Genomic DNA, 24802 nt, shown 5'->3' with positions numbered 1-24802 from the left:
TAAAGATACATAATGTTCAACCTATGAAATGCATAATGCCTAACAGTGTTTACTCCAAATGCATATCCGCACAGTGTAGATGCCCTAATGCCCAACAGCATTAATATTTGACACATGGAATTTATATTTAACATACCGCCTCTCTCAGCATATCAACACTTTGCATAGTGTATTATACTAGATAAAGTACATAGTGTTCAGCATCATTCTGTCACAATGTATACTTAAATAGTGTTTCTTTCATAATACATGGGAGCATTAGTACTCGACTCACATATCTCAACCCTATTTTGTACCCAGCATTTGTCATTATGACCAATATTTTGTTAATCTTGAAATGCATGATAACTAACCACTGATAATCCTTCAAAAGAATAATCATTAATGTTGAGTTGCCAGACGGACACAGACTAATCAATGGTTTTTTATCTACTGTATCCATATGAACACCCGTTAGCAAAAGCCAACCAGCCTTTTCATCACCTGCCTAAATTGTACCTGGACCAATCCAAACACTATAATGCATACTGTAGGATATATTGACCCACTCTGCTATACTATGCAGCCTCACTCTGCTATCTATGGTGGGAGAAACAGTAAAATGGTGGCAAAACCCTTGTGCGTGCCAAAACATCCAAAACCGCGTTTTTCAACACACAAAAAGATGGCTGCACAACCTGCCACCCATGGTGCACGTGGGGTGGAACAGAGCACACGCTGCAGAAAAAGTGCCAGTGGCCTCCATGACAAGTAAACATAGAGTGCAGAGGGAGATGCAGCGCCTTTCAAGTGAAACTCCAAAATTTGCCCGTAAATGACATTTACTTTGATGCTGAAACTTCAAAATGCCTATACATAACATTTTCCAACACTCAAAATCTTGCTTGGTGCTAACATTCATTTAATCTAATGAAGCACTGTGCATTTACATGGTCCTGAAATGTTAAGAGCAAAACACCTTCTCAGCAAAACAGGGCTACCTGTGAGTGACAACCCATGTCAAATGGGCTCTCCTGATTAAACTTTAAGGTTGTCTAAACTAAAGGCCTGCTAGATTAGCAAATATAAAAGGACTGTTGCTGAAAGGAACCCAGATCTCAGTTGTTTTGATTCCACAGGTTTAAATCAAGAATGTAAATTATATATGTTATTTTATGCAACAAGTTTGTTTTATGCTGGATTTCAGGTCAAGAAATCAAGAATTAACCTAGTCTGGCTGGGCCTGCAAGGGGTTGAAAAACAGGTTTCCGCCTAAGGGGAGGGCATTGATTTCAGCAGATACTCACTGACACATGAAAGTTGTGGGGTAGGCCAGACTTTTGTCTGCTACCAAGGACTCAACAATGGCAGATTCCCCAGGCCAGGAAATGGATGTGTGAAGAGGTAGTAAACTAGGCTTTCAGAAGGAAATCCCAAAGGTGGGGGCTGCTCCTTGCCTCCAGAGACAGACAAAAGGCTGACTATTTGCTGCTAAGAATATGTAATGAACATTATTTAGAGACTTATAAACTCACTATCAGAAGTGGTGAAAAATATAAAAAAGGCAGATTTGTTCATCTAATTTTTGGCCCTATATTTCAAAACGTGATGGAACTGTGTAGCATATTCTGAACAGGAATGGCAATATATGTGGTTTAATGAGAACTGTATTTATGCTAGAATTGTTAAACTTTGCACACACATTCCTATGGTAAACACGCATATTTGTGGAAATTTGGAGAGAAAGTTTGAAAAATGTATTCATGGCGAAATGGACAAAATGCTGCAAAAAGGAGAAACAAGGTCTCACAGCTGTGGGAATTTGATGAACAGATAGTCCATAAAATATGTAATCCTTGTATGTGATTTTCATAGAGGTTACAAATGTATACATATGTATTTAGGACAAAATTCAATTTTGATACTAGTGGCTAGGGGAGCTTTCTAAGGATTGTAAAAACTAAACCATGAACTTGACATCATCTGTCTTTGATCCAATCACTCGGATGCAATGCGGAGATGAGGCTCTGATCCAATCCCAGTTCACAGGGGCGAGTTTAGTTAAACCGGCCCATACACCCATTTTTGTGATGTCATTTGAAAGTATAAATAGAGATATCTGACAACACATACACACTCTCTCTTCTGATTCCAGCGAAGCACTCTGATCCAGCATTCAACATCCAGCCTTTAACATCCTTCCAGATCCAGATGCCAATCACCAGGCCAAGCGGTAGCTGAACCATTTTCAGCTAGGCCTCAATCCTCAATTAATCCTCAACTAATCCTTACAACCCAGTGAAGCGCTGTTGTGTGGGGAAGCATCCTGAAATTATCTGGCTTGCTACCATAACGCTTGCCTGATGAACTCGCCATCCTGCTGATCTGAAATATCGAGAAACAAGAGGGCATATCCCATGCAGTTCCGGTAACCGGCCCACCTGATCCTAGCTGATGTGCTGTCCTTCACTGATAGACCCGGTCCATTGACCAGAATCTTGATGGGCCAAAATCTTAAATCCCAGTGGATTGTGAGTATTAACAGGACACTAGAGAATGATTGTATACTTTGCCTTATCTTGTTCCACCCTAATATCTGAACTATTCTTAGTTTCATAACTAGTGACAGTGGCCCTCATTACGACCCTGGCGGAAATCGAAAAACGATGGTGGAAATGCAATACCGCCATCGAATACCGCCCGTTGCGATTATGACCCGTCACCGTAAAGTACGATGGCATTAGCGACACTGTAGTGAACGCCAACGCTAACTGCACCAAGTACGCGCACGCGCGCACTGCGAAACCGTAATTACCACCATGGCGCAACGGTACGGGAATTCTGACCCTAGCGGACATGGACCTAACGCCATCAAGCATGGCGGAAAGTACCATTCCGCCATGGCGAGAAGTACGGCATCGCAAACCAACCGTAAAAGGCCTTACTGAGTGCCTGTACACCACTCCCTGGCCACATTGCACAACTCCTCGTAGGTGCAATGAAGTCAAACAATGCAACCAGTGAAATGTACAAGTCACCCATGCATGCCAACGAACAAATGAATGTAGGGGCTCCAAGTGCCTTGTGAGTGGCCATCCATATTAGCCATGGCACCATTGCCGTACTGATGCAGCACAGGCATGTGAAGCTCCAAGTACAGCAACATGAACTGAAAACTGAGACAAACAAAAACAGGCCCCCCATCGCTTGACACCAGTGCAAGGCAACATACAAAGCAGTATCCTGAGTGAGACTGCACCAGCCCTGTACTCCTGCCAGTAAACAAACCAACCAGCAGCATAAGCATGTACTACACAAGTTGGCAGAGTGACTGAGCAGCCAGGCACATCTCAAGAGGGGCCAATGGGAGCAGCAGGGCACAGATGGCACGAATACAGAAGCCATTCCAATGGACATGACCTCAGTCTCCCTCAAAGAAACGCACGCAAACACAGGCACCTGTGACCAGCCATATTCTGAAAATCACATCATTCCACCAATCCACCTGGCTGACCGGCATCTGTTACACAAAAGCCAATCCCCCTCCCATGAGCATGACATCATTAAAACAGTCATAATGGCAGCCCCTATCCCTGACCTTACTGGCCTTCGTAGGCAAACGCGCCCAGTACAGTACCACGCGACTATGCTCAGAAGGCCGAACCCAAAGCAGATCTCCTCACAATACATCGCTCCCCAAATAGGAATATGCTACATTACTTGCAAAGAATAACGCTACAAAGGTCAATATCATGATCAAAATTTAATGCACAACAAAATCACCCGGGCCATACAGCTATTAGGTCATGAACTCCAAATCATATCTCATAATTGTGGGCTGCATCCGCAATAAATGACCAGCTTCTTCTTGTGTGACGCCCTGTTCCTCCATGGTACACAGGGGCTACATCCACGGTCAAAAAGGCAACATGGAAGCGCCTAGAACCGCAGGGCCGTCCCATTAGGTAGGCACTAGTCCAGCTGAAAGCTCGAAATGTTGCTCCTAGCCACTAGTACTGCGTAAGGGCATGTGGGCCATTGGCGATCGTCCCATAAGATCGTAATGGTGCTCCACTGATTAACACGAAGCAGCAGGTGTCGGGAGTAAAAGCCATCTGCAGGAGTGGCATACAGATGGCAGCGGCAAAAGGGGAGGAGATACCTGTCACCCAAATGAAAGGAAAAAGAATAGTATGGGCATCTGAACTCCATTTGAATTACTCACTTCAAAGATCACACTAAATCCACAGCCATATGCATGCTAGCCCACTCAAATGGATTATTCGCACCCAATAATCACTTGCGAATCATAACCATATAAATCGAGGTGAAAACACTATTACAAACGAGTGTTTGTGTGCATGCGTCTGTTAAAACAGAATCCATTAGATGGGATTAGTAACGTGCATAGACACAAGTGTTTGAAGGCGCGTCGAGACAGGGAGGGTTCAACAAGGGCAGATAGACGATGGTCCCACTATGGCAGCCCTGCATCACATAGCACAGAGGAAGTTGATAGATTCCAAAAAGCCATGTACATGGCAGACTCTCTATTAAATCATCTGTCCATGCATCCATACATCATTCCCTCATCCCGGTATAAAAACGCCTGATTATTTACTCACATCACATTAGAAATTTCCATTGAATCTGTGCTAAATGCAGTCTGCAAAATCCACTGTGCTCCAGGCCGGAATTCTAGTGTTGTGAATTAACATGTATTTGGGAACGTCCTGCCTTATCCTCCACTACGCTATTGCGCATCCCATACTATTCATATCAATCATTGCATTCTCGGCATGGCCCCTGTCCCAAGGACATGAAACAATAGAACTTTCTATCTGCAGTCAGACCTGTGGGCGTCTCCTCGCCGCTAGCTGGAAACCGAAAGCGCTGTCCTTCGAATTCCTCATTTGCAACATCACGTCGGAAAGGCATCTGTGACCGCTTGAAATCACAAATCCATCCATTTAGTGCGGCAGTGTGTGAAAATGGCAACTGGCTACACTCACAAATGGGACGCCCCGCCCGTCGAACCGCGGTACAGCGCTGCATGAGGGTCCACCGTTAATCGAGTACTACATTCCAGGGACCCTTCACAAGTATGTTCCCGACTGCAAAGATAGTATGTGAAACAATGGGAGCATAGCAGATTTAACATATGAAGCAAGATCTCACTGCCATCGGGATGAAATACATGATATTAATAGCAAGATGCCATGCGTCGATTTGCAGCGTTGTGTGCGGGACGTGCTCGCCCAAAGGGGATTGCAGCTTGCACAGGTGGAATGAATCACCACAGGTGGAGGCTATACAGCTTGGAAACACATAAATTGCACACCCAACCCCCTCCCACAACCACACCCACTCCAAAATGCTACCGGCAGGACTTGCGATGTTGGCCCTGGGGGACCTGATAGCACTGCAAGTACTCCAACTTCAAGAAGAAGGCGAATACCATCTACTACAACAACCGGCCGCACAGAGGAGACGCAGGAGGAGGAGGAGGGCAAGGCAGGGCCAGCAAGGCCCACCAGCACAGCCACTACCACCACGCAGGCAGCCCGCAATCCCACGCCTCCGAGCACATCCGTTCAACCTCACTGATGAGCAGATCCACACCCTCTACCGTTTGGACCGGGACACCATAACCGCCATTGTGGACATGACACACGCTGACCTTGTCAGCATGATAGATAGCCCAACCGCCATCCCACCCCTACTGAAGGTGGTGTCTGTACTCCACTTCCTGGCCACAGGCACCTACCAGCACACAGTCGGACAGTTGCATGGCATTTCACAGCCACTGTTGTCACGGACACTATTGCAAGTGCTCGATGCCCTCCTGAAGCACGCAGACGACTACATCTCTCTACCACGCTCGGAGCAGGAAATTACGAACACAAAAGTGGGATTCCATGCACTTGCCGGCATACCGGGTTGCATTGGTGCCATCGACTGCACCCATGTGGAATTGGTTGTCCCACATGCCATGGAGGCCCAGTACCGCAACCGAAAACAATATCATTCTCTTAATGTACAAATGGTGTGTGACTCTAACCGGATCATCACACATTGTTGTGCCCGATTTCCTGGATCAACCCATGATTCCATGGTCTTACGGAACTCTACAATACCACGCTACATGGAGCGACATGCAGGGAACAGATCCTGGCTACTCGGTGAGCCTCTTTTCATGCACGATAATGTGGGGTATGTGATGCGGCAATGACCTGCCAGGAAGGGGGGGGGGTGCTTACATAGCAATGTCATTCCTCAAACATCCTTTATTGTCCACATACAGGTGATGCCGGGTATCCACTGAAGAGATGGCTCCTTACACCACTCCGGAACCCACAGGACCAGCATGAGGAGGACTACAACCATGCCCACTCACGTACCCGTGTAGTCATAGAACAGGCATTCGGCCTACTGAAGGGTCGTTTCCGCTGCCTCAGCAGGTCTGGCGGGGCACTCCTGTACCGCCATGAGAAGGTTGCTAAGATGGTCATGGCATGTGTCATGCTACACAACATGTGCATACGTAGAAATGTGCCCATGCCCCCTGACGCAGAACTGCAAGCACCAGAATATGGTCATGATGTGGGTGGGGATGTGGCAGAACCTGAAGGAGTCCGCGAGGCACAGGAGGCCCGTGAAATTCGTCAGATTATCATAGATTCATGCTTCTAGCACTCACGCCTGGTGGTTGATACATGGACACGGGAGTTGTGGCACTGTGTGTGTCTGGAACATGCACATTATGAACTGTACGCCTATGATGGCCTCGTACACAAAGATCAATGTCCACACATCTCATTGGATGATTGTGAAATGTTTATAGCAAATGTGAAATTGTATTACACACCCCATCGACCCGCCACCCAAGTAAGGCCAACACACCCCCTCCACCCTCCTACCTCCCCCCGAACACCAGTGTCCAAGGATGCTCATTGTCAGTGGGCAGACGCTATTGCAAGCCCCCTCTCCGGGTATCAGGGGCACCCCTGCCTGTGGAGCGCAGGTTCCTCCCAGATCTACGTTGGGGGCTGCCCTGGACGGAATTTGCAACGGATGATGTCTCTGCCTGCTCACGTCCATGCATGTCCCTAAGGGTTTGTGAGAGCTCAGTGAGCACACGGCGCACAGCGGCAAGTTCAGCACATACGTCTTTGGACGTCGCATGCAGTTCCCCCCTCAGGCTCTCGGTGCTTCTCTCCATTTGTACTCTCAGGCTCTCGGTGCTTCTCTCCATTTGTTCTCTCAGGCTCTCGGTGCTTCTCTCCATTTCTGCCCTTAGTGTCTCTGTACATGTTTCTATGGCTGCCTTGGTACCCCCACATTCATCAGCATGGTCCTTGAGGAGTGTGGCCAGTTGCTGCTGTTGCACGATCACCTGGTCGAGGGACTGTTGCCTCTGCTGGGCCATGCACATTTGCGGTGGTGTCACAGAGGGGCTGATCACCTCATGTTGCCTTGACACAGGGCTTGTGAGGGATGGCCAGTCGTCGTCTTGTGAGTGCCCCTGCGTGGTATCCTCATGTTGTACGGGATGAAACAAACAGGGGGATTGAGACAGGTCATGGATGGATCGTACATCGACATCACCGTTTTCTGTGTCGGAGCATGCTGCCATTAATGCAGTGTCACCTATGGTGCTGCTGCCACCAGAAGCAGTGCCTTCTGTGGCATCCATTGGGGGGGCCTGTGGTGGTGGTGGTGTTGTGGCCATGCTGGCTGATGGGGTGCCTGTTGAAGTCCCCTCCTGTGTGCTGCCACTTGATTTGTGCTGCTGCCGTGTCTTGATGCGTGCAGCTGAGGTGGAGGGTCTTTGGCCGTTGGTCTTGGCCCTCTTTGCAGGTGTGCTGGTAGGGGTGTCCTGGAGCTCGTCGTTTGAATCGGACTTTTGGTTTCACTAGGGTGGATGACGGGTTGGGATGTCTCTCAGGGTAGTGTTTTTAATGGTTGTGTGAATGTTCTGATTTTATAGGTGTATAGGTATTTTTGTGGTGGAGTAAAGGAGGGCGAGCGTTATTAATGGGTCTGTGGAAATTGGAATGGCAATGTATCACATGCATTGGGGTGGTACCTGAGGGTGATTTGGGTCAGGGCCTTGGAAGTGGTTTCATTTTTGTGTGGATTGAGGGTGCAGTTGTATTGCAGCCTGCAGTTAGGGGGTGCCTGCTGCACGTGTAGAGGGTGTTTTTAGGAATTTTAATTATTTATTTATTTAATTTGACTTTTAATGTCTGCTATCAGGCCAATGTGAGTGGATGTTCTCCTGGACATGTGTTTCTGTTGCACTATGTGGACACATGGTACTTCACATGATTGGACATTGTGGTTTTAGCATAGTTTTATTTGGGCCACCTACCTGATTCTTCAGATGTCTGCACTCCTTTCTCCATCCCTCCGACTCCCTCTATGGTCTCCATTCCAATGGTGGAGGCACAGATTTCTTCCCAGGGGGTCAGCTTGATGGGTGATTCCGATCCTCCCCCGGTAGCTGTGGCAATGTTACGGTTGGCGGATAGTATGCTCCGTACGCGTATCCGCAAGTCGTCCCATCGCTTTCTGCATTGCTGTGGGTTGCGGGGTGCGGTCCCCACCACACTTACCCGCTGTGCCACCAGGGCCCATATGGCCTTCTTGTTCGCAAGTGCCGTCCTGGTCATTTGCGTCGAGAAGACGACGGCAGCATTCTCCTGGAGGGTCTCTGTGAGCACCGTGAGTTCCTCACGTGAGAAGTGGACCTGCCGCTTGCGGTCGCACGCTTTTTTCGCTACTTTTCCCATTGTTTTGGTTTCACTAGGGTGGATGACGGGTTGGGATGTCTCTCAGGGTAGTGTTTTTAATGGTTGTGTGAATGTTCTGATTTTATAGGTGTACGGCGTGCTGTTTCCCGTTCCGGGACCATGTTTTTGCTTCCGTTTCCGTATATTTACGGTCACTGTATTTTCCGATTGCCGCTCTCTACGGTGACCGCTATGTACGGTGGCGGAATTGCACCTAGGTCGCCGTACGACGGCGGTGAGGGGCGTTTTGGGGACATTTCCGCCATCGCGGACTTTGCACTTCCGCCAAGGCGTAGTGCTCGTGCCCGATGGGTCAGAATTAGCCGCACTTTACTCTGTCGTGCCATGGCGGAAACGCTATTTACGCTATGGCGGTCAGGTCAGTTGCTTTCCGCCAGGGTCGTAATGAGGGCCAGTGTCAAAATCTTTAGTGCTATCTTATTCTGTCTATTTGCTAAAGCTGTCACGGAATTCCCCTTTCTCACCTGGGAGAAGGATTTCTTGGGCGGTGTCTTCTTACGCATGGACCTGGTCTTGTAAAAGCCCGCGCGAGCCTCGTCTGTCTCCAGCGTGCATTCAGAGCTCCAGGATTCAGACACTCCGGGATCCAGGAACGAAGAAAGTGAGCACACAGCACACGAGTCCGGGAAACAAGGAAGAAGGAAGAGGGTAATGGGAATGGAATTAGGAGGTCCAGGAACAAGGATAACAGTGTAGCGAACTACGGAGCACATGTCTAGTCGCTGCTTGCAGTAGCATTGAGACGCGCGGGCCCGCGGGGGCGCTGCCTATTTGTAAATACGCTACGTCTGATGTAAAGACAAGGAAGATGTTGCACGGTAGACGGCCATGTTGGGAGTATTAAGGAGTGCAAGCCCCATTGTGACATGGACCATGAGGTCCAAAAGGGGAGTGTTCTGTGGATCATGACAGCATGCCTCCTCCGAAGACTCGTTCCACTGGGTTTGCCCGGGTGTATGAGATGGTATCTTCTGAGCAATCAAGGGGTATTCAGGTTAGAAGCTGGTTCCCAGGTTCTTTCACTTGGAGGATATCCTTTCCATTCAACCAGGTATTGAAGCTGACCCCGTTTATACCTGGAATCGCATATTCGGGACACTTCATATTCCACTTGGTCGTCCACCACCACCGGAGGGGGTCTGCAAGATTTCCGGGAAGATCGGATGTAGGGTTTTAATAAAGAAGTGTGAAAAACTGGGTGAATCTTCTTCCAGGAGTCAGGTAGCTTGAGTAGGTATGAGACAGGATTTATGATTTCCTTGATGGGAAATGGACCATAGTACTGGGGGGCCAGTTTGTTTGGTCGTAAGTGCCGGTGTAGTAGCTTCGAGGACAACCAGACTTGATCACCAACCGCATATGAAGGCCCTAGTCTTCTTTTAGAAACAGCATTTTGTTTAGTTCGTTTTCTGGCCTTCCCTAAGTGTTCCTTGGCTTCCTTGTGTACATTGATGAGTGTTTCCATCCAGGAGTCAATGGTGTGGGATGTGGAAGAACAGCGGATAACACTGATGGATGGAATCTTTGACTGCAATAAAAGGGGCTGGTCTTGATTGCCGAATGATCGGAATTGTTGTATGCAAACTCAGCCACGGGTATTAGGAGGGACCAGACGTCCTGAACCTTTGTGGCGAAACAACAAAGGTATTGTTCCAGGGTCTGGTTTACACATTCCGTAGCTCCATTGGCTTGTGGATGATAACCTGATGAGATAGCGTGTTGGATTCCCAGAATGCGACAGAGATGTTTCCAGAATTGTGAGACAAATGGAGGTCCTTGGTCTGATATGATCTTGGAAGGAAGTCCATGAAGGCGGAAGATGTGTTCCAGGAAGATTCCAGCTAGCTCTGATGAGGACAGTAGTTTATACAGGGGTGTAAAGTGAGCCATGTGAGTGAACAAGTCAATGGTAACCATGATAGTCGTGTATCCCCTGGAAGGTGGCAATTCCACAATGAAGTCTGTAGCAATGAATTCCCATGGTCTTGTTGGTAGAGTAGGTTGTAGTAGGAGACCTGCTTGTCTCTTGTTATCGTGTTGTACGTCTGTCTTCATTCTGGGCCACCAAAATTGTATTTGTGTAAAACGGAGGGTGTTGGTGATGCCACGATGTCCGGAATGAAGGGTATCGTGGCAGAGGTTGATTATCCTTTGTTGTAATTTCTGTGTGGGGATGACTAGAGCATTATCCTTGAACAAGTATCCATGCTTGATTCTTAGATCCCATTGATTCTTCCTTGAAATATCCTTCCAGAGCTCAGAGCATTGGGTTTGTATCCGAATTTCTTCGAGGAGACTGACCGCTTGAGCTACATAAATCGTGTGGGGAAACATCTTGGGATAGGTCCGATCTTCAATTTTTTCGTAGTCAGGACGTCGGGATAAGGCATCAGCAATTATGTTCTGTGATCCGGGGAAATGATGGATGTGGAACTGGTACTGAGCAAAGAAGAAGGCCCAACGGGCCTGACGACTGTTCCTACACTCCAAGGATTGTACAACTTGAAGATTTCGATGGTCCGTGCGGACCTGGACTGGATGTCTCGCTCCCAGGACTAGGTGTCGCCATTCGGTGAATGCTTGACGGATGGCTAACAGTTCCTTTTCCAGGACAGAGTAATGTGTCTCACTGAGAGTCAGAGTTCTTGAAAGATAAGCAATGGGGTGTTCCATCTTGTCCTCAAACTCTTGCTTCAGCATTGCTCCTATGGCATAGTTAGAGGCATCCGTCTCCACTACGAATGGTCGATTTATGTTGGGATGGGCTAGAATGGGGGCTTGAGTAAACTCTGTCTTTAAACATTGGAATGCCTTGTCTTGAGGTGTAGACCAGAGAAAGGGAGTGACTTTCTTCAAGAGTGCAATGATCGGCTGAACAATCTCAGAAAAGGTGGGTATGAACTTCCGGTAGAAATTGGCTAGCCCCAGGAAGGATTGAACTTGTTTCACAGAAGTGGGAGCCAGCCAGGATAATATGGCTTTTACCTTTGACTGGTCCATACTAATTCCTTCTGGACTAAGGACAAATCCTAGGTAATGAACAGAGGTCACATTAAACAGGCATTTCTCGGGTTTGGCTAGGAGTCTATGTTCATGTAGTCTGTGTAAGACAGCCTTAACATGTTCTTCATGCCTTAGAAGATCCTTGGAATAGATCAGGATATCGTCAGGTAGAGGATGACGAAGATGAACAGCATATCGGAGAACATCCTATCCATGAAACGTTGAAAGACGGCAGAGGCATTAGCAAGTCCAAAGGGCATTACCAGATATTCAAAGTTTCCAAAGGGTGTTCGAAAGGCTGTTTTCCATTTGTCTCCTTCCCTGATACGAATCAGATGATAGGCACCCCTGAGATCCAGTTTCGTGAAGATTACAGCTCTTCTCACCGCTTCCAGGATATCCGAGAGCAAGGGTAAAGGGTAGCGGTCCTTGAGGGTGCATTGATTTAATCCACGATAATCGAGGCAAGGTCTAAGTTCCTTGGTGTACTTCTTGGGAACAAAAAACAGTGAGGCTCCAGCTGGGGATTTCGATGGTCTTATGGTGCCATTTTCAAGGTTGGTATCCAAGTATTCTCGTAGGGCTCTCTTTTCAGGTTCGGATAAGATGAACATCCTCCCAAAGGGAATCACTGCTGAGGGTTCTGTGTCTATGGGCAGTCTTCAGGTCTGTGAAGGGGTAGAGCCTGGACAATGGCAGTTGAAAACACATCAGCATAACTCTGATAGGCCCTTGGAACCGATACGATATTGGAAACCATGAGTGGAACTTGCTGATCTATTGATGGCTCTTTGGAAGGTGTCACGGATGATTCCAGGAATAGACAGTGAGACATACAAAACTCAGATCCAAGAAATAAGGATCCTGCTGCCCAGTTGATATAAGGATGATGCTTCTGTAACCAGGGCATACTCAGGACCATGGGATAATGAGCAGACTTAATGATGTCAAATCTGATCTGCTCTGGGTGATGGTTTATTGAAAGTTGGATCTCTTTAGTCTGCAGGCTTACAGGCCCTGAAGTGAGGGGTCTTCCATCGATCGCTTCCACCGGTTGCATTTTACTTCGTGTCTCGTACAGAATGTTGTGACACGTAACCCAATCTTGATTAATGAATACTCCCATAGCTCCGCAGTCAACCAAGGCCAAAATGGAGTAGGTCTTATTCTTGGATGGCGATAGAAGGGCCTGTACAATCACTAGGCTGTTTTGTCCAGGAGAGTTCAATGATGGAATAGACGTGGAGCAAACATCTCTCTCCCAAAGCCTTGCTCCATCTAGGATCGGGAGCTGGCATTTCCCGAACTCCGAGGAGGGGCTAGAGGGCTTTCTCTAACTAGGTGCTTATCCGAGGCACAGTACATGCATAACCCTGTATGAATCCTTCTCATCCTTTCTTGCGGGGATATGGGTCCACGGAAGGCTCCTATCTGCATAGGTTCTGGTTCAGCAGCTGACCCTGGATTTGTGTCAGTCTTGGAGGTAATCTCGAAGGAGGCCTTCAGGGGGATTACTTTGGATTTCCTTTTTTCTGCCTTTTTTTCCTGGATACGAAAATCTATTTGCATGGCAAGGTCCAAAAGAGCCTGGAATGAGCTTGGGCGAGCCACTCTGGCCAACTCATCTTTGATCTCGTCATTCAGTCCCCTTCTGAAAAGTGTAAAACTTGCTTCAGGAGAACAGTCAGCTTCCTTGGTCAATTGCTTGAATCAGGTTACATACTTAAGCATATCCTGGGATCCTTGTTGAAAGCCTAGCAGTCGTTCCTGGGCACTATAGATCTGCTCAGAGCGGTCAAACAGGTTTTTAAGGGCTTGCATGAAACCGTCGAAGTCATCCAGGAGAGCATCACCAGAATTGACTAAGGGCGTAGCCCAAGTTAGAGCATTTCCGGAAAGGTGTGAAATTATGAAGCCAACTTTAGCCCTAGGGTTGAAAAGTAGTAGGGCTTAAAAGTAAAGTGAAGCAAACATGAATCAAGGAATCCACGAAGAGTTTTTGCCGACCCATCGTATTTGTCAACAATGCCACCCAGCAATACTGTTATGTAGTGGCTGTCTGTGTAATGCTGTCTTGCTGTGAGCCTGTGATGTCACATGGAATGTCACTGTGTGGATGGTGGAATGTTTATCTGAAGGTTCCATACTGAGGCAGTTAGAGCTCCCCTGCCTGGGTGATGGGGCCAGTGCTGATATAGTCCATACTCTCATGTACTTGTCTTAATGTAACTGTAACCTAAGTGCCTGGAATAAACTTAAGATGTAACCCAAGATGAGCCTGCAAGTCACTTCATAACATTGGCGACGAGGAGGTCCTTCAAGAAGAACCTGCGCACATAATAAGAAGTTGAAGTATGAAGGAGCCTGCTGCGGGGGGTGCAGGAGAGAGGAGGACAAAGTGGTGGTCAGCACTGCCCCCACATACAAGAAAGACCCATCACCCAGGGCCAAGGTGGAGAGGAGCAAGGAAGACCCAGTTCTTCAGGCATCAACAAAAGTAAGATGATACTTTTAGAAGAGGACCATTGATGGCAGTTGGCAGTCCAGTGATGTGATGGCGCCCTGTGGTGAAACAGAAATTATGAGAAGTGCCCACAGAAATGAAGCTGGTGAGGGCAGCTGTGTAAATGATGCCCTGAACTCGACGTGGCATAAGTCCTGTTGGGGATGGGAAGACACATTCGCCCTTGCAGGCAGCCAAAGAAGTGGTGAGCTGAAAATGCCTGCCCTGCCTTCCCCCTTCCTTTCACAAGGAATATAAGGTACTGTAATGTTGTGAAAGAATGACTGAAAAGAGCAAATGTGAAGAGTAGAGGAAAGTCATAAGCAGAATTAAGGGGGTCAGCAAGTGCAGTGCAGTACAGGAAGAAGCGGTTTAAAGTACTGTAAAATATGGTGTGCTTTAATGCTAGGATGAATGGCAGCCAAGAAGATGCAGCAAGTTTTTTTTTCCTGCTATCAGCTTTCAGTAAAATAAAGCACTGCAGAGTACTGTAAAATTGGTTCTTAAAAAAAAAAAAAAAAGGAAATGAAATCAACCCCTGCAGTAATGAGGATTGTAGTATTAACATGAAGCGGCTTGTGATGAAAAGTGCTGTTCAGCTTTAATGACTATGCAAGAATGTCATTATTGATGTGTGTGCTCCTGCATGGCCGTTGGAAATGATCGTATTCTGATGATCTGCTTTCCTTGGCTTGTGTTTGAAAGTGATGTCGCAATGGAATGCTCCGATGGTGTTGGCGAACATAGAACGCTGATGAACAGGGGTTCTCAGCAATCCTCGAACAGACATTCATCATCAGAACGTGTAATGAAGCTGTTCGTATTACGGCTGTGATTGTCGGAAGAAATAGGGAAACATTTGAGGAATGGTCCCATGAGCGTGGCCCAACGTGATGACGTGCGCGGAACAAATGGAGTTCTGCTTTCCCTATCATCAGCTCTAAGTGAGAGAGAGCTACAGTGAAATACAGCCTCCTGTCAGTTTCAGGTTCAAAGGTGACCGCAATGTTAGAGTGCGCAGGAAAGGAGCGTGTGCAAAGCAGCTTGAAAAAAAAAATGTGAAAAGTAAAAGGTCGCCGAGGGATTATGTGATTCTTTTATTTTTTAATGTCTCAGTAAGGAGGATTGGTCAGTGCTAGTGGAGGCTAATACGACGACAAAAGGGGAAGTTAAAGCTGTTGTGCTCGTGTTTTGTTTTGGAGAAAGCATCATATGCTAATGTGAGATGTGGTCTGCAATGAAAAATAAAAGGGGATGTTTTCAATTTACTTCGTCATGGCAGCAATAAGTGACTACAATGCAACGTTGTTAAGAGGATACCATTAAAGCATAAATATGGAATATTTGTCATGAAAACAACAACACAGAGTTGTGTAAAGGTAACGACGAGTGAATAACATTAAATGTGAATGTGACGGTTCTCTAGATTTAGGTAATGGTGTTTATGTGTGCTGTTAAGGGCACCATTGCTAGTATTAACATGAATCTACGAGCAATTTATGGACTTCACAACTTAATGTTTGGTTAAATGTGTGTTTTTAAATTAATGCGTTATATATATGTATCCTTTTTATTAAGTGTGGAAGATTGAGCTAAAATAACCTGTTGAGGATTTTCAGGTGTAGGTTGCTAACAAGCAACATGGACTTTTAGGAGCAGAGTATTTATCTTAAGGTCAAGAGATGACCATGGACTTCTAGGTCAAAAATGTTGATTATCTTAATAACACTGCAGTGATAACACGGTAAATTGTAAAATGTCTTTGCCTGATTCAGTTTAAGTTGGAAGTAAAATAGTTGCACAATAGTGGGCACGTAGATGGTATGGATCTGGCAGTAACTGAAGAAGTAGCGCTTCTGATGTGGATGGCATTTTGTAAGTACTTAGAGGTAGCGCCTCTAGTATGTGGGTCACGAGTGAGAGAGGTAGCGCCTCTGTGAGTGTGGCTCAATTGGTATTTGAGGGAGGTAGCGCCTCCGATGTGGTAATAATGAGAGGTAGCGCCTCTGATGTGTCTGTGTCACGATTGGTATGAAGATGAGGTAGCGCCTCTGGCTTGAGTGACATTGTAGTGGTAGTTAGAGGTAGCGCCTCTGGTATGTGGGTCACGAGTGAGAGAGGTAGCGCCTCTGGTGAGTGTGGCTCAATTGGTATTAGAGGGAGGTAGCGCCTCCCGTTAATGTGGCAAAATAAGTTCTGAAGTGAGGTAGCGCCTCTGATGTGCATGTCACTAGGGTGTTTGAAGGAGGTAGCGCCTCCGGTGCGTAGGCGAAGAATTGTATTGAAGAGAGGTAGCGCCTCTGGTGAGCATGGACCCTAGTGTACACGAGGGAGGTAGCGCCTCCAGCGTGTGGAACATTCTATTGTGCGAGAGGTAGCGCCTCTGCCAGTATGGAGTAGGGCTAGAAACTTAGTAGATTAGTGTCGCGTTGGATTGTTTCCACAGATATTTAAAGGAGGTAGCGCCTTCGTTTTTTTTTGCGATATTCTTCCTATATTTTGCTGTGCTAAAGACTGCGTTTTCTCCAGACAGTCTGTTTGGCATAGTACTCTTGTAATGCTGTTTTAGGTCATCAGTGGTCAAATGCCTGGTACGCAGATGGACTTGGGATGTCTGGCCAGTGTCTCACGGTGATCTGTGGTATTTGGTCGTATTGACTAATCTGGTTACACCTGATAGGCTGTGTTTAGTTGGAACTCTTTATTGTTTTGCCTCTGTGTGTGGGTGTGTTTGGTAAGGCAAGGAGATGTGTTGTGTAATGACCGTCTGTGTGGGCGTCTGGTAAGGAAAGGAGATGTGTTGGGTAGTGACCTTCTGTGTGTGTGTCTGGTAAGGAAAGGAGATGTGTTATGTAGTGACCTCCTGTGTGGGTGTCTGGTAAGGAAAGGAGATGTGTTGTGTAGTGACCTCCTGTGTGGGTGTCTGGTAAGGAAAGGAGATGTGTTGGGTAGTGACCTTCTGTGTGTGTGTCTGGTAAGGAAAGGAGATGTGTTATGTAGTGGCTGTCTGTGTAATGCTGTCTTGCTGTGAGCCTGTGATGTCACATGGAATGTCACTGTGTGGATGGTGGAATGTTTATCTGAAGGTTCCATACTGAGGCAGTTAGAGCTCCCCTGCCTGGGTGATGGGGCCAGTGCTGATATAGTTCATACTCTCATGTACTTGTCTTAATGTAACTGTAACCTAAGTGCCTGGAATAAACTTAAGATGTAACCCAAGATGAGCCTGCAAGTAACTTCATAACAAATACGCTTTCCTTTGTGGCAGAATCATGGGATAGAACTAATTGTTTGAGAGCGGTGTTTTCCGCCTTTAAATTTTGTACCTCGGTCATTATTTCTTGCATGCCACGCATAAGATCCTGAACAGCCGCTTCCATGTCGGCTTCGACTTCGGTCGTTTGGTGTCTCAAATTCCCCCTTTCTCACCTGTGAGCGATCCTTGCAGAATTTCTTGGGTGGTGTCTTCTTACGCACGGACCTGGTCTTGTATAAGCCCGTGCAAGCCTCTTCTTTCAGTGCATTCAGAGCTTCAGGATTCAGACACTCTGGGATCCAGGAACAAAGAAAGTGAGCACACAGCACACGAGTCCGGGAAACAAGGAAGAAGGAAGAGGGTAATGGGAATGGAATTAGGGGGTCCAGGAACAAGGATAACAGTGTAGCAAACTACAGAGCACACGTCTAGTCACTGCTTGCAGTAGCATTGAGATGCGCGGGCCCTGCGGGGGCGTGGCCTATTTGTAAATACGCTACATCTGACGTAAAGACAAGGAAGAAGCTGAACGTTAGACGGCCATGTTGGGAGTATTAAGGAGTTCAAGCCCCATTGTGACACGGACCATGAGGTCCAAAAGGGGCGTGTTCTGTGGATCATGACAATTGCATCATTTTCATAGTCATTTTTATTTGTGTAACTCTGATCCTTAAATCCCACTTCGTGTGTTTGGACTGGTTCCGCCGGGGAAGGCACTGGGGATCTGTTACTGAAGTCATGAATCAGTCTCAGAGCTTACTTCGTCCCAACCCGGTTGTCTAGTCTGCACGCTCTAGTCTTGAGTAAAAGCATAATCCATAATTTCTAGTTTTAAACTGAAGTTCTTGTCCAAATTTGTGTCTTTATTTTAGAAAAACACCCCCACTAAAACCTCCACAACTCCCTCAGTTTTAAAGAAAGAAACGAAATGTTAACTCCCACTGATAGCTTACATCATTAGCTATGTCCACAACCCAAAACAGTGTAGTTGACCTGTTTTTATCAAAAATCGCATGGTAAAAGTTTGCTGTGAATTGCCATTTTGCAAACATTTTACACGTGTGAATTGTCTTTAAATTATTTCCCACTTTGCCTTTGAGATTCCAATTTTTTTCTTTTGAGTAAATTAATCCTTTTGATTGCTTGCATCTGTTCAAAGTGGCTCCCGTAGACATTTATAATCATTTTTATACTAATTTAAGCATTTTTGACCACATTTAGGGCTCGATTCATGGAACAAACGTGCGCCAAAAATCCCAGCGCAAGCAGGCGCAAGGTTGCGCAAGCGTGAGAAATCAAGCGCACGCGCACGCGTGCGATACAAGGAAGGCGCTGCGCTAGTTTCCCGCTGGTCGTGCACCAAATACATGTCTTTTGAGTAAATTAATCCTTTTGATTGCTTGCATCTGTTCAAAGTGGCTCCCGTAGACATTTATAATAATTTTTATACTAATTTAAGCATTTTTGACCACATTTAGGGCTCGATTCATGGAACAAATGTGCGGCAAAAATCCCAGCGCAAGCAGGCGCAAGGTTGCGCAAGCGTGAGAAATCAAGCGCACGCGTGCGATACAAGGAAGGCGCTGCGCTAGTTTCCCGCTGGTCGTGCACCAAATCCATGCATGTTGCACACAGGCACACACGTCATCAAACGGCATGCGCTATGCGCACAGCAAAAGCGCACATAGCACGGTGCACACAACAAAAGTGGGCGGAACAGTGGGCGTAACACACGGAATGGGGAACAACGCGTGAAAAAAGAAGGCGTAACTGGGGAAGTACTGCAGGGAACTACACGGAACGGCCACACGCATGCGAACAACCCGTATTCATGGATTCGAATACGGGAAACCCGCGCACGGCAAAAGACGTGCACAGGCGTCAACGCATCCGCCACACGAAGGCAGGCGGAAGCGTCCCAGTGCACAGTATAAAAGTGCGCGCAAACAACAAACACGTATATACAGCTACGATGAATGCCCCATTTGTCGCAGCACTTATCGTGGGACACCGCAGGAGGAGGAGAATAGCCAGGGCACGCATTTACTCAGCACGTACAAGACTTTTTGGGATGCCAGATGACCAGGTCTACGGCAGGTATAGGTTACCACCCCATATCATCCTAGACCTGGTCAGGGAGTGGGAAGATGACCTTACATCCCCCACCCTTTGCTCCCAAGCATTGAGCCCCTTGGAGAAGGTGCTTAATGTCCTGCATTTTTTGGCCACTGGGTAATTTCAGCAGACCACTACCATAGTGGGGGGGGTCTCACAGGCCACGCAGTCACGTTGCCTATACCAGGTCTTGGCAATCATGACAGCGCGCCCCTCAGTCCGCAGGCACATATACATGCCCAGAACACCCGCAGAAAGGCAGGCCGTTGTCCTGGATTTTTACAGGGTGGCACACTTCCCCAAAGTCCTCGGTGCCATAGATTGCACCTATGTGGCCTTACGTCCACCTAGGGCCACTGAGCACATCTACCGAAACCGCAAGCACTGGCATTCCATCAACGTACAGGTGGTATGCGATGCAAAGGGAATCATCACCTCTGTCTTTGCAAACTACCCTGGCTCCACCCATGACAGTTTCATATACAGAATGTCCGCCCTGAGCCGGGCCCTGGAAGCTCGGCAGCATGGTGACACATGGCTCCTAGGTGAGTACAAATTCCTGTGCACATGCATGCAAGTCACACACAGACAAATACCCAAACCCTTATAATCTCAACTAATATCACCTCCCCAGGGGACAGTGCCTACCCTCTGAGCAACCACATGATGACGCCAATCCGGAACCCCACCACACCACCCCAGGTAAGATACAACGCGGCCCACATTGCAACCAGGGCCATAGTGGAGCGCTCATTCGGAGTGCTCAAGTCACGCTTCTGCTCCCTTGACCGCTCTGGCGGGCAGCTACTCTATGGACCCCCAGTAGTGTACAGGATCATTGTGGCAGCATGTGTCCTGCACAATGTTGCAACACGGCAGGGTGTACCGGTGGACATGGTGGTGCCCCCACATCTCCAACCACAGGTGCAGGCACTGCCCATGGGAGGGGAGGGGGCATGTGGCGAGGAAGCCCGGACCCAGCTTGTGGCCACATTTTTCACCTCTACTCCCACCCCTGCGGAGTGCACACAGGCCTGGCTCATAACAGGTGACAATCGATGATGACAAAGAGACAGTCAACTGTCACAACCTTACCACCCTGAGATTGTTGCCATGGAAGTGCCACATTGTGTGCATCCCTAGCTCCTTAAACACAAGCTATCCTGTGTGACCAAAAGGCAGACATATGATATATGATATGATATGATATGATATGGCATTTGTAACGCGCCTATACACAACTGTTGCAAGGCGCGACGAGGCAGGGAGGGGGGTACAAGGGAAGACAGACAACGATCCTACTAGGCCAGGTGTCATTTAGATCGCGCAAGTGCAGGGGTAGGTGGAAGGGAAAAGTGCAAGGGGAAGGGGGGGAGGGAGTGCAGTACAGGGTAAGTAGAATAAAAAATAAATAAATAGGCCAGCTGGTGGCAAGTGCAAAGGTAAGTGCAGACAAGTGCCGGGAAGGGGGGGCTGTAGGGATACAGAGACAGTCCCGCAGTGCAGGGGTTGCCAGGGAGGCAGTGCAAGTGGAGAGTGGCTGGGCCAGGGACCGAGGTCGGTGAGAGTGGCCCAGTTGCAGATTCAGTGCAGTTTCAGTGAAGAAATTAGCAAGGGAGAGGGAGAGAGAAAGCAGAAGCAAAGAGGAAGGTGTTGAGGTGCTTCCTGAACCAGAGATGGTTCTCCTCAAGTTTCAGGGAGGCAGGAAGGCTGTTCCAGAGGGATGCCCCTGCCGCGGAGAGAAATCTACCCCCAACTTGTTGCTTCGAGAAGCGACTGAACCTGACATGCAAGGTGTGAATCACACACACCTGCAAAACAGGCCATGACCATCACTGTTATACCACTCAAACCCTCCCAAACCACAACATGACATGGCAAGCGATAGCCATACACCAACACAGTACCAATAAGGTACACATTGCCATGTGAAAAATGTAAATTGGCATCAGACAATGATGCCTGACATGGAATCAGATGAAATGACTGACCAACAACCTCCCACCCAAAATAAGTCATTCCGAAATGCAACACAAAAGTAGTAGCCGCAACGTAACAAAGAATGCCTGTCTACATGCACATTGTGCATTGCAAAATCAACACTGCAGCTTCTGTGTGCTGTGTCCAACTCCTGAAACACACTGCTCAGTGCACAGCACAGTGAACAGCCATTGTGTGTGATGCACACCCTGAGCATCACATCTAATCAACAAACCACATCAAAAAGCAAAATAGGCATGTACAGGATCCATAATTGGTCACAGAACATGTGCTGCAGGGACACAGTGGGCAGCAGAAGGCAAACAGAGTGTACATGTGGATATCGAAGGGTGGTTGTACATGTAGTGCATCATAGTGCGAGTGGGCAGGTCAGCAAGGACATGCACTCAACATATGCATGTGCAATCAATTGACCATCAGTGTCCTCTACACATCACATGTGAACATTCACCATGTGTACACCCCAGCATGTCAAACCACAACTATCCCCTCACACCTGAAAGGTAAACACAACACATGAACATGCATTGATCAGCAGAACACATCATGTACATAGGATACCACAATTACAATGTCAGGGTTCCCATCACACTGCAGGGCAAGGCAACTATCAACAACAAAACACCCCCCCCTCACAAATGACCATGACCCACTGAAGAACTGCACCTGGGTCATGGAGCCTTCAACCCTCAAATTCACCTGGCCACAGGATCACCCTTCCCCTTCGTCACCATCTCCCACCTTGTGTGTTAAAAGTTGCCTGCACCGTCAGAGTCCACCTTCATTTGCAAAGACACAAAATCCAAGGCAGAAAAACGAACCTGAACAGCCTCCAGTAGATGACTTGAAGTAGCAGTACCTCACAAAGTCCAAGTACTACCACAATGATGTAACAACCAAGGTAGCACACTAAAACAATGTCACAACAGGATGTGAGCCATGTGTGGTACATAACATAGAATGATGCACCACGAACGGATGTGTACTGTCACAGCTCAGGTGTACAGGCGCAGGAGTGGCACGAACCAACCACCCCCACCGTGGCCTGGGTGCCTGCAAGGTCAAACTCACACAGGTCTCTGAGACCCTGGTGGGGAAGGACGGTCAGGGATATGCAGTTGGGACAGCTGTTGGCATGCTGGATAACTGGAACGAGGGGCAGGAGAGGGGAGTAGGAATGACATGTGAAAGTAGGGAATGCCCTAAAATGGAGTACTTGCATTAACACATACACAATCATAACAAACATGTACATCATTGTCAGGGCCTTCCGGAGTCCAGGCGCAGGAGTGGCACGAACCAACCACCCCTTCTAGGGTTTTGGCGCCTGCCGGCTTGGAGCATACACAGGCATCCGCAACCCCAGCGGGGAAAGAGGGTTAGGGAACGTTGGTTGGATAGGTACGGGAAGCAAGAACATCGGGTAGAGGGTACAGGGTTTAGAAATGGATAGGACTCGGGGTGATTATGGAAAAAAAACATACCAAATTGAATTACACATTCATCCATGCATCAGTGCACCCCCCAGCAAGCCTATGTAGAGCAGTTTGAAAGAAAAACAACAAGACACTCAGCTCTGGTTTTGAGTGCTGGCCTCCTGCTTGCGCACTCTCAGGTCCGGTTACAGGAGCCCTTCAATGCTGCAAAGAGAGCCACAGTTAATAATCTGTGCATGCCCATGACACACAAACACACCACCAAATTTTCCCCATAGCAACAAACTACTCTACAAACAGACAATCTGGTGTGGATGCTTTGTACCCATACGTAACATTCCCCCGGTGATGGTTCATGCACAGTCAATGCAGTAAGTCAGGTGCCGGTGGGTGCGTGGCAAATGGAACACCAATGTGTCATGATTCACACAACATGCAATGTTCCCTGGGTAAGCAGACAGACGCATATAGCAAGGTATGACTTCAGAAAAAGTCGTGTCCCACCATGACCGTAGAAAAATAGGCAGTGCATGTTTCAAAATGTACATGGAAATGAAATGCACTGCACCCGAGTCTGTCCCTTGCTGTATGTCCCTGTGAGCTGCTCCTTTCCATGTCTCAGAAGGCTACATTGGTGATACAAGTGCCTCAATGGCCCATGGTGGACCGGAGGGTATGTGCCACTGCCCCTGCAGGTGCCCAGACAACCTTACAATCAACTAGCCATCAGTCCACCAACACATCTGAGCTGTATTGTGCGCTTCAACACCAATATTCGTCCAAGATCACCGTCAGTGCTGCTACTAAGCCTGCATGTGCAACTGGCCTGGTGGAAGCTTTGCTGTGTTGTTTCCCCCCTGGGCTGCTCACCTTGCCTGGAGTTCCTTGAAACACGTCAGCAGTTCTAGAATGTATGTCTGCAATCCCTGTGCCTCTGCTTGCGCACACATGTGTATGTGGGCACCAACAAACGTGTCCAGAATCCAGACGTCCAATGGGCCATGTCTGCTGCAAAGGTGGTCTGGAGGCTCATCCCCCTGCAGAAAGGGCATGAAACACATCATTAATGCTTTAGAGTCATCTGTGTGTGCCTCTTCAGGCATCTCATTACTGGACCATGTCAGAGACATACATCAGAAATCACACCATCAGTCCGTCTTTCACATCCAAAGTGTGGAAAACACTATCTACGGCATGAATTGCAACAAGCACGTGTACAGTAAAGATAAGAAACATACTACACAATGCATAGCAATGAATGTACACATTACTCATGAAACACCCCATCTAGCAAAAGCAGAACAGTGGTCAATAACACCGCAATCATCCCCACCAGGGGTGTTAACACAAGTTACACAACACCAGACATGCCACAGATATGACAGTCCAAAGCCCTTGTGTAATAGGCTGTTACACCAAACCATCCTTGCGAGCCCATGGATAAGGGTAGCAGGAGTGGCATATGTGAGTCAAGGACCCCAAGCAGAAAACACATACACAAGACAAGCCTGAAGGGCCCAGCTGGAACAGACAGTGGATGCTTTCAAAAGCCACAAAGCACCGCACCGTCACATGAAAGCATAATAGACAAGCAATTTTAAACTATATGAACTAATTACACTAACTATGAAAAACCTACTTTATCTAATTAAACTAACTATCAAACAGAAACTTAACTAACTAAACTAAAAGA

This window comes from Ambystoma mexicanum, chromosome 1p (genome assembly GCF_040938575.1).
Source record: "Ambystoma mexicanum isolate Mex_15411 chromosome 1p, UKY_AmexF1_1, whole genome shotgun sequence".
NCBI classification, from domain to species: Eukaryota; Metazoa; Chordata; class Amphibia; order Caudata; family Ambystomatidae; genus Ambystoma; species Ambystoma mexicanum.
This window is presented reverse-complemented; position numbering follows the sequence as displayed.